Raw genomic sequence first — 10,534 nt, 5'->3', positions numbered from 1 at the left:
TGTCCCAGTGTCTGTGGTCTGGGTGGGGAGTGAGGGTCTCTGTCCCAGTGTCTGGGGTCTGGGTGGGGAGTGAGGGTTGCTGTCCCAGTGTCTGTGGTCTGGGTGGGGAGTGAGGGTCTCTGTCCCAGTGTCTGTGGTCTGGGTGGGGAGTGAGGGTCTCTGTCCCAGTGTCTGGGTGGGGAGTGAGGGTCTCTGTCCCAGGGTCTGGGTGTAGAGTGAGGGTTGCTGTCCCAGTGTCTGTGGTCTGGGTGGGGAGTGAGGGTCTCAGTCCCAGTGTCTGTGGTCTGGGTGTAGAGTGAGGGTTGCTGTCCCAGTGTCTGTGGTCTGGGTGGGGAGTGAGGGTCTCTGTCCCAGGGTCTGGGTGTAGAGTGAGGGTTGCTGTCCCAGTGTCTGTGGTCTGGGTGGGGAGTGAGGGTCTCAGTCCCAGTGTCTGTGGTCTGGGTGTAGAGTGAGGGTTGCTGTCCCAGTGTCTGTGGTCTGGGTGGGGAGTGAGGGTCTCTGTCCCAGGGTCTGGGTGTAGAGTGAGGGTTGCTGTCCCAGTGTCTGTGGTCTGGGTGGGGAGTGAGAGTCTCTGTCCCAGTGTCTGAGATGTGGGCGGGGTTTCAGCATTGGCCAGCCGCGCACTGTTTGGCCGTCAGTGACCAATCAGTGGAGTGCGAGGTTTAATGGTGCGCAGGCGCACATGGATTGTCAGCCGCTCGAGCCGGGCCGATTGGATTTGGTTTCGTTTCTCTCACTATCTCCACAGCAGGTGTGGAATTGTGACTGGAGCAGACGGCTCCCAATCCCGAGCAGTGTCCACAGGGAATCGTTCGGCACAGCTGCTTCTTGCAGAGCAGGGTAAAGGATAGAGGCGGCGGTTAGGGGGCGGGGGGAGACCATGGTGATGGGCGACAGGCAAAAAAATGTAATTAAGGCCATGATCAGTTCAGCCCTGTTGTTGAATGGAGAAGCGTGCTTGATGGGCCTGCTCAATTTCTGTACATATTTATGATATGGGCAGTTGTGAGAGTATAACATGCCACTTGCCAAATCCTCAGCCGAAATGATGTTTAAATTATAAGAGAGCATAAAACTACAAGACAAAAGTCTGCAAAACTGTAGAATGCAATTTGCTGACAAATGAGAGAAAGAAAGAACAATAAAAAGCCAAAAATGAGAAAGTAGGAACCGCAAAACGGAACATGAAAAGAAACCCAAAGGAAATAAGATCAACTCAAATGTTTATGATTTGAGGAGCAGAGTGCACAAGAGTGATGTGGGATCTTTGAAAATTCTCATGGTGTGAAAATAAGGGACATATTGGGTGCAAGTCACCCGAAAAATTACTATGTCCAGTTTTGGGCACGTTTCGTGGGGTGTTTCTCGGCAGCTACAATGCTGAGAATGACCCTGCTATTGAATGGCATTTTGCCATTTATTTGGGCCTTTGGAAGTTTCTCACCGGCCACAGTTAGGCAGTTTTCCTGAACTTGGGAGCGGAGCTCGGCAGCAGGACCGTCTCCTCTCCGATCAGGGCACCATTTTGAACTGCTGCCCCAATCTCTACTCTTCTCCCACACCTTCACCACCCCAAACTTTTTCAGTACCCTTAACCCTTCCTCTCCCCCCCCCCCCCCCAACACACACTTTTCATGGGCCTGGCTCTGCAGGCCCTGACCCCTGGCAGTGCCAACCTGGTACCCAGGCACCTTGACACTGCCTGGGTGTCAGAGAAGTGCCAGGGTACTACCCTGCCCAGTCCCCAACCACCTGGGAGTCTCCAATGGCCTGCACAACCCCTGAGGTGCCATCACACCTGGTCCATGATTGTGGAAACCAGTGCTAAATGGCACTCGTTTGAGGCATCGTAGGTGCGGCTGTTGACCCCCGGCTGCATAAGGCATTGGGGTGTTAATGGCTCATTTAAATATCATCTTGATTACGCCCAGCGATGGGTGTAGTGAGTCAGGTGACTTGTGATCGGCCTGGCACAAAGCCAAATTGGAGTCTCCCGGGATTCAACGGAGCCAGGCGCAACGTGTTCACTGAATTGCGCCTATTGAGTAATTACTTTGTAACAGGAGAGGAAGAGCTGGACATTTCAAGGAAATTGAGATTGAATCAGACTCAACCAAAAATAGAATAGTCAAAATAACAGTAATGATGGAAACTGAAAGGTCTGAAGGTGGATAAATCACCTGGACCAGATGGACTATACTTCAGGGTTCTAAAGGAGATAGCTGAGGATATTGTGGAGGCATTGGTAGTGATCTTTCGGGAATCACTGGGGGCAGGCAGGGTCCTAGAGGACTGGAAAGTGGCTAATGTAACACCGCTCTTTAAGAAGGGAGGGAGGAAGAAGGGAAATTATAGGTCGGTTAGCCTGACTTCGGACATTGGTAAGAGTCCATTATTAAAGATGAGATCGCGGAGTACTTGGAAGTGCATGATAAACCAGGGCTGAGTCAGCACGGCTTTGTCAAGGGGAGGTCACGTCTGATAAATCTGTTCGACTTCTTTGAGGAGGTAATAATAATCTTTTTATTGTCACAAGTAGACTGACATTAACACTGCAATGTAGTTACTGTGAAAAGCCTCTCGTCGCCACATTCCGTCGCCTGTTTGGGTACACAGAGTTCTCAGCCAGTACAGGAATTGAACCTGCGCTGCTGGCCTTGTTCTGTATTATAAACCAGCTGTCTAGCCCACTGAGCTAAACCAGCCAGGTAACAAGGAAGTTGGACAAAGTAGAACCAGTGGACATGATCTATCTAGATTTCCAGAAGGCCTTTGACAAGGTATAGGAGGCTGTTAAATACGGTAAGAGCCCATGGTGTTAAGGGTAAGATACTGGCATGAATATAGGATTGGCTGACTGGTAGAAGGCAGAGAGTCGGGATAAGGGATCTTTTTCAGGATGGCAGCCGGTGACTAGTGGTGTGCCTCGGGTCTGTGCTGGGACCACAACTTTTCACAATATACATTTACGATCTGGAAGAAGGAACTGAGGGGACTGTTGCTAAGTTTGCAGAGGGACAGGTATTATTGAGGAAGCAGGAGGGCTGCAGAAGGATTTGGACAGGGTAGGAGAGTGGGCAAAGAAGTGGCAGCTAGAATACACTGGAAAAGTGTGAGGTTATGCACTCTGGTCGGAAGAATGAAGGCATAGACTATTTTCTAAATGAGAAAAGGCTCAGGAAATCAGAAACATAAAAGGACTTGGGAGACCTTGTTCACGATTCTCTTAAGGTTAACGTATAGGTTCTGTCGGCAGTTAGGAAGGCAAATGCAGTGTTAGCATTCATGTCCAGAGGGCTAAAATACAAGAGCAGGAATGTTTTTATGAGGCTGTATAAGGCCTATTTGGAGTATTGTGAGCAGTTTTGGGCCAGTATCTAAGGAAGGATGTGTACTGGTCTTGGAAAGAGTCCAGAGGAGCTTCAGAAGAATGATCCCTGGAATGAATAGCTTGTCGTATGAGGAACGGTTGAGGACTCTGGGTCTGTACTCGTTGGAGTTTAGAAGAATGAGGGGGATCTTATTGAAACTTACAGGATACTGCAAGGCCTGAATAGAGTGGACGTGGAGAGGATGTTTCCGCTTGTAGGAAAAACGAGAACCCAAGGGCATAGCCTCAGACTGAAGGGATGAATATTTAAAACGTAGATGAGGAGAAATTTCTTCAGCCAGAGGGTGGTGAATCTGTGGAACTCTTTGCCACAGAAGTCTGTGTAGGCCAAATCATGAATGTCTATGACAGAGATAGATTGGTTTTTGATTAATAAGGGGATCAGGGGTTATGGGGAGAAGGCAGGAGAATGGGGATGAGAAACATATCAACCAAATGGCTTAATTCTGCTCCTGTGTCTTATGGCCTTATAAAAATAGTGGCGCTCAGGTATGAGAGATCTCCAGGAACAGATCATTTCCATCCCATAATTTAAAGGGATCTTGTGAGAACATTGCAAATTTCTGAATTATAAGATTCCAAATCTTGATCCAGGAATACGTCTTCAGATTGGAAAAATTGCCCATGTCACACTACTGTTTAAGAAAGAGGGAAACTGAATTATTAGCCTAACATCTGTTGTTGGGGAATTATACTGGCGTCTACAGTTAAGGATATTGACTGAACACTTGGAAATTTTCAGCTGATCAGAGAGAGCGGCATGGATTTCATCAAAATCGTATGAAAATTGATGACAGAAGGAGGTCACCTGTCCCATTGTCGATGCCAGTTGACAGTTACCCACCTTGTAGTGTATCCATAGCCCTGAAGTTCACAGCTCTTCCAAGTGGACATTCAAGTTAACTGTTACATGTGGCGAGAATTTCTGCCTTTACCACCCTTTCAGGTAGTGAGTTCTAGGTCCTTCCCAATTTTATATATTTAAGTTAAGTAATCCCTTTGACTCTCCTGTTCCAAGGAAAAAAATATCCAATCTTTCCATTCAGTTACATTTTTCCAGTCACTGCACTCTCTATAAATACAGTCATATCTTTCTTGTAACATGGCAGCCAGACTCTATGTAATACTGTACCGAAGCTGTGATCTAATTGTGGTGATGTGTACATGCATATCTGTATGTAACTACAAAAATGTATAGAGCCATTTATCAATGTATGTCATCATGGATATGCCCTCCTGCCAGTGGGTCGCACCCCACATGCATCACACGACTGATGCAACACAACTGATGGTGGTAGTACGGATAGTAGGATAGTGCATGTTCAGTGTCTGCGTGGGTTTCCTCCGGGTGCTCCAGTTTCCTCTCACAAGTCCTGAAAGTCGTGCTGTTAGGTGAATTGGACATTCTGAATTCTCCCTCTGTGTACCTGAACAGGCGCCGAAGTGCCGCTGGTTCCTCTCCTGAGGGGTGTAACCTGTCCAGCTAACACTGATCCCATCTTTTCCAGAACTAGTCCTAATGCCATAAGAAACAAAACTCTCCCTCCTACATCATTTCTCCAGGAATTTATTCATTTGCTTTAATTTTGTCTTTCTGCACTCAGTAGCATGCATCACTGGGTGTAATCCTGAGATTATTATCTTTGAGGTCCTGCTTCTTGATCTGTTGCAACATTTCCTGGTACTGATATGTACCATGACCTAGAATCATAGAATGGTTACGGTACAGACGAAGGCCATTTGGCGTGGCCTGTCTGTGCTGGCCCTTTGAAGGAGTAAATCACTAAGTGCCTCCCACCTATCTTTCCCTTGTAGCCCTGTATTTTTCCTTTTCAGATAATGGAACTAGTTGCCTTTGGCAAACCTCAAATGACCCTTCCTCCACCACACAGTCAGGCAGTGCATTACAGATTCTAACCTCCTTCCAGCAATGGAAACAGCTTCTCCCTGTCCAGACCGTTCATGATTTTGAATACCTCAATCAAATATCTTCGCAATTTTCTCTTCTCAAAGGCGAACAGTCCCAACTCCTCCAATCTTTCAAGTAGCTGACATTCCTCATCAAATACACGCATTGAAAATTGTATGGGCCAGGGTTTTAAAAAACTCCAAAGTATATCATGGAGTTCACCTAATCCATGACTTTTAATAGATTTTGGTTATGGGGAGCACAAGGGTCCACTCTCCAGGTGTTATGCAACAGAGACCTTAAGTATTTTAAAAACAAAAACAATGTGTATTGTATGAACCCAGTTAACATTTTATAAACACACAGTAAACATCTTATCAACTACCAACATGCATAACCCACAGATACAATACTCTATAGGTAACCCTTTATACCTTTCCTAGCAACATCCATAAGTTAAACCCTTTTTAAACAAAGACAGCAGGTTTAAATTCTCTACAGAAACAGGTAATACTTTGAAATCATCAAGTGATCTGGAGACATTCTTTAGAGAGAGAAAGATATACAGCTTCCTGTTTGAATGCAGCTCTCCAACTGAAAGCAAACCCAAAAACAGAGCCACAAAGCAGCTTTTCAGCTCAAAATGAAAGTAAAAAGACAGAAAGACAGCCCAACTCTACCTACACACTGACGTCACTGCAGCTATTTGATAAACACCCATTTCTTAAAGGTACATCCACCTGACACCTCCCCCCAAGAAAAAAAAACCCATCAACTTTAAGATGGTTTCATTTTTCACCTTTTCACTTTCCTTTCAGATCTATTGACCACCATATGAAGCTATTCTGTCATTTTCATTTTCCAAGCCGAACCTGGTATGTATTTCAGTGAAATCTTGATTGACTTCACAGAATTATTTAATATGCGACATAATATTACCACTGAAAATGCACATGCCTTCTTCCTGTAAAAGAGTAGCAATAAATTAGCCCTGAGGAACAGGGTAAGGGAGAATAATGGTCTTCTGCAGAACCTCAACAATAACAGATGACATAGGTACACTCAAACCTGTGTTCCCTTCTGCAAACTGTAAGACAACATTTTTAAAATATGTATTCATATAAGTTGCCTGACTCTCGTGTTTATCAAAGGACAAAGCGGGCACGATTCTTGGGAAAGATTTCTCAGTGCTGTAGTGAGTGGGAATTGCCATGAGCTTCCCGGCGCTAGGCCCAGTGAGACCGACAACGCTACTCAATGTTAATTGGGCCACTTAACAAGGTCTCACGGGCTTCTCACCGCAAGTGAAGGCTCACCAGCTGATTCGCTGGCATCGCGCTCGCCAGCACCCCGCTAACTAGGTCGAGTAGCACTTAAGCAGCACTTGCTCAGCAAACCCCAGCCAAACGCAAAAATGGCGTTGAGGAGACCAGCCCCAAGGTTCGGGGATGCTGACCTAGGAAGGCTCCTCTACGCCCTGGAGGCCAGGAGGGATGTCCAGTTCCCTTGAGGGTCCTGGAGGGTTAGCCATAGGACAGCCACTGCTACCTGGGATGAGATGGTGGCAGCTGTGAGCGCCGGGTGTATGACCAGGCGGACTGGACTCCAGTGCAGGGAGAAGGTCAGTGACCTACACCACGCAGCACGAGTGAGTTGACACTAAGGCCTTCACCCCCCCGACCTGTCCGCCCCCAAGGGAATATCCATCCCCCAACTCACAAGTGACCCCAACCCTCCCTCCACCCCCCTCCCCCTTCAACCTCCCCTGAACCCTCTCTTCACAGCCCCCCTCCCACCACTGTGAAACACGTGTGGCTAACGATGCCAGTCGCCCATCCTGGCGTGTTCCTCAAAGGTGCTGGGAATGACTGGCTGCCCCAGGATGTAGCTGTCGTGCAGACTCCCCGGGAAGTGTGGACTCATGCATTATTTTCATCTGATGGTTGCACACAAGCTGTATGTTCAGGGAGTGGAACCCCTTTCTGTTAGCGTCAGGCACACCAGATAGCCGTGTGAGCGCAAGGTGACATGCGTGGCATCTATGACCCCCTGGACCTGAGGCATCCAGGTGATGGCAGAGAAACCTACTGCCTGGGCATCTTGTTGGGCTTTGTCCATGTCAAAGATGATGTCGTTTGCCGCCCAGGCATTCAGAGCATCTGTGACCTGTCGGATGCACCTGTGGGCTGTGACCTGTGAAATACCACACGGGTCCCTGCTCGAGCCCTGGAATGATCCCAGATGTAAACGTTCAGGGCTGCGGTGACCTTGACGGCTACCGGGAGCGGGTGTCATCCTCCTCCATGTGATGCCAAGTCCGCAAGGACATGGCACAGGTGTTGCACCGTCTCCTTGTTGCGGTGGAGCCTGGGTTGGATTTGTTTATTGTCACATGTACCGAGGTGCTGTGAAAAGTATTGTTCTACGTACAGTTCAAACAGATCATTCCATACATGAAAAGACAATACATCGGGCAAACATAAAATACACAATGTAAATACATAAACATAGGCATTGGGTGAAGCATACAGGAATGTAGTACTACTCAGTAGAGAAGATGTATGAAGAGAGCAGATCAGTCCATAAGAGGGTCATTTAGGAGCCTGGTAATAGCGGGAAAAAATCTGCAGATAGAGTGTGCACACTGGAGACAAGTTGGAGATAGAGCCCGCACTGGAGAGCACTTCTAGAGAGCACGCACGCTGGTGTGCAGTTGGAGAGAGCGTGTGTGCTGGAGAGCAGTTGGAGAGAGCGTGTGTGCTGGAGAGCAGTTGGAGATAGCGCATGCACTGGAAAGCAGTTGGTGAGAACATGCACTAGATTTGGATCTGTTTTATTGTCACGTACCAAGGTACAATGAAAATACTGTTCTGCGTACAGTCTAGACAGATCGTTCCATACATGAAAAAAAACATAGGACATACATAAATACACAATGTAAATATATAGGCACAGACAACGGATGAGCATACGGAGTGCAGTATTAGAAGAGAATATGTGTGAAGAGATCAGTTCAGTCTGTAAGAGGGTCATTCAGGAGTCTGGTTACAGCAGGGAAGAAGCTGTTTTTGAACCTGTTAGTGCCTGTTCTCCGACTTTTGTATCTTCTGCCCAATGGAAGAAGTTGAAAGAATGAATAAGCCGGGTGCGAGGGGTCTTTGATTATGCTGCTTGCTTTCCCAAGGCAGTGGGAGGTGTGGACAGAGTCAATGGATGGGAGGTGGGTTCACGGGATGGACTACGCTGTGTTCACGACTCTGTAGTTTCTTACGGTCTTGGGCCAAACAGTTGCCATACCTGCAGCCTGATAGAATGCTTTCGATGGTGCATCTGTAAAAGTTGGTAAGAGTCATTGTGAACATGCCGAATTTCCTTAGTTTCCTGAGAAAGTATAGGCGCTGTTGTGCTTTCTTGGTGGTCGCGTCGACGTGGTTGGACCAGGACGGATTGTTGGAACTGTGCACAAAAAGGAATTTGAAGCTGTCAACCATCTCCACCTCGGCCCTGTTGATGCAGACAGGGGTGTGTACGATACTTTGCTTCCTGAAGTCAATGGCCAGCTCTTTAGTTTTGCTGGAATTAAGGGTGGGATTGTTGTTGTTACACCACTCCACTAGGTTTTCTATCTCTCTCCTGTATTCTGACTCATTGTTGTTCGAGATCTCACCCACGACGGTCGTGTCGTCAGCAAACTTGTAGATGGAGTTGGAGCCAAATTTTGCCACGCAGTCATGTGTGTATAGGGAGTATAGTAGGGGGCTACGTATGCAGCCTTGGGGGGCCCAGGTATTGAGGACTATTGCTGAGAAGGTGTTGTTGTTTAATCTTACGTATTGTGGTCTATTGGTCAGAAAGTCGAGGATCCATTTTCAGAGTGAGGAGCCAAGTCCTAACTTTTGGAGCTTTGATATGAGCTTGGCTGGGATTGTGATGTTGAAGGTGGAGCTGTTGTCAATAAATTTGAGTCTGATGTAGGAATCCTTGTCGAGATGCTCCAGGGATGAGTGTAGGGCCAGATAGATGGTGTCTGCTGTGGACTGGTTGTGGTGGTATGCGAATTGCAGTGGATCTAGACATTCCGGGAGTATGGAGTTGATGACCCTCATGACCAACCACTCGAAGCACTTCATTATGATCGATGTCAAGGCCACCAGATGATAGTCATTGAGACACATTGCTTGGTTCTTCTTTGATACTGGTACGATAGTGGGCTTCTTGAAGCAGGTGGAGACCTCGGAAAGGAGTAGGGAGAGGCTGAGGGTGTCCACGCACACATCTGCCAGTTGGTCCACGCAGGATCTGAGTGCACGACCAGAGATCCCATCAGGATCCGTTGCCTTCCGAGGGTTCACTTTCAAAAAGGCCAATCTGACTTCAGAAGCTGTAACGGTGGGTATGGGTGTGTCCGGGGCAGCAGCGGCAGTTGACAATGGTTTGATGGTTTCCTGCACGAACTGAGCATAGAATGCATTGAGTTCATCAGGGAGCACTGCTGCCGGAGATTCTGCTCGGTTTCACTTTGTTGCCCGTCATGGTGTTTAAGCCTTGCCACAACCGACGAGAGTCCGTGATATTAATCTGTGACTCTAACTTGGTCTGATATTGTCTCTTGGCAACCCTGATGACTTTGTGGAGGTTGTACCTGGATTTCTTGTACAGGTCAGTGAAAGATCCTCTTATCACTACTCGGGATAAGGTAGTCCAGTTGAAGAGGTATACAAAGTATATACAGAGTACATTGAAAAATCCTTGAGATACAGGAGAGTGAAAGAAAAGGCTTCAAAATAAAAGTAGCTCCAGAAAGACTACAAAATAAAAGAATTTCAGCAAAGGTTTTAAAAGTAATTTTTACGGATGCTTCACGAATCTCGGAAGGCTAAAATTCTTTCCCTAATCAGTCATACGGATCACATTCTTAAGAAACTTCTTGGGCTGGATACTCCGTTCTGAAGACTAAGTCCCCACGCCGGCGTGAAAAAGGCTGCGTTTTACGCCAAGAAAACACATAAAACGACCACTGATTCCCTGTTGCGGGGGTGGGGGGGGCGCTAGCAGCCAGGCAGTGTAGAACTTCTAGCTCCAGATACCGATCGGGCCTGGATAGTTCCCTGGTCCATGGCCGCGCCGTGCTTCATGGCAAATGCCGCTTGTGAACCTGGCCCGCAAAATAGTCCACCCCACCACAGTGCCCCCAGCCCCAAAAATCCCCTGCCCGCAGATTAGCCCTCCCTCGA

At 47.5% G+C, this 10,534-nt stretch overlaps 1 protein-coding gene across 1 annotated transcript in view; it reads left to right on the top strand.

The window, feature by feature from the left end:
* The first annotated feature begins 702 nt into the window (after positions 1-702).
* LOC140430265 (low choriolytic enzyme-like) overlaps positions 703-10,534 on the top strand; it is a 246,281-nt gene continuing 236,449 nt past the window's right edge. The window contains exons 1-2 of the mRNA XM_072517690.1: positions 703-840; positions 6,119-6,175. The gene's annotated coding sequence lies outside the window, so the exon portion shown is untranslated. The remainder of the gene's footprint in view (positions 841-6,118; positions 6,176-10,534) is intronic.

This window comes from Scyliorhinus torazame, chromosome 10 (genome assembly GCF_047496885.1).
Source record: "Scyliorhinus torazame isolate Kashiwa2021f chromosome 10, sScyTor2.1, whole genome shotgun sequence".
Taxonomy (NCBI): Eukaryota; Metazoa; Chordata; class Chondrichthyes; order Carcharhiniformes; family Scyliorhinidae; genus Scyliorhinus; species Scyliorhinus torazame.
Note: the sequence above shows the minus strand (reverse complement) of the source record. Positions and strands in the feature narration are given on the sequence as shown.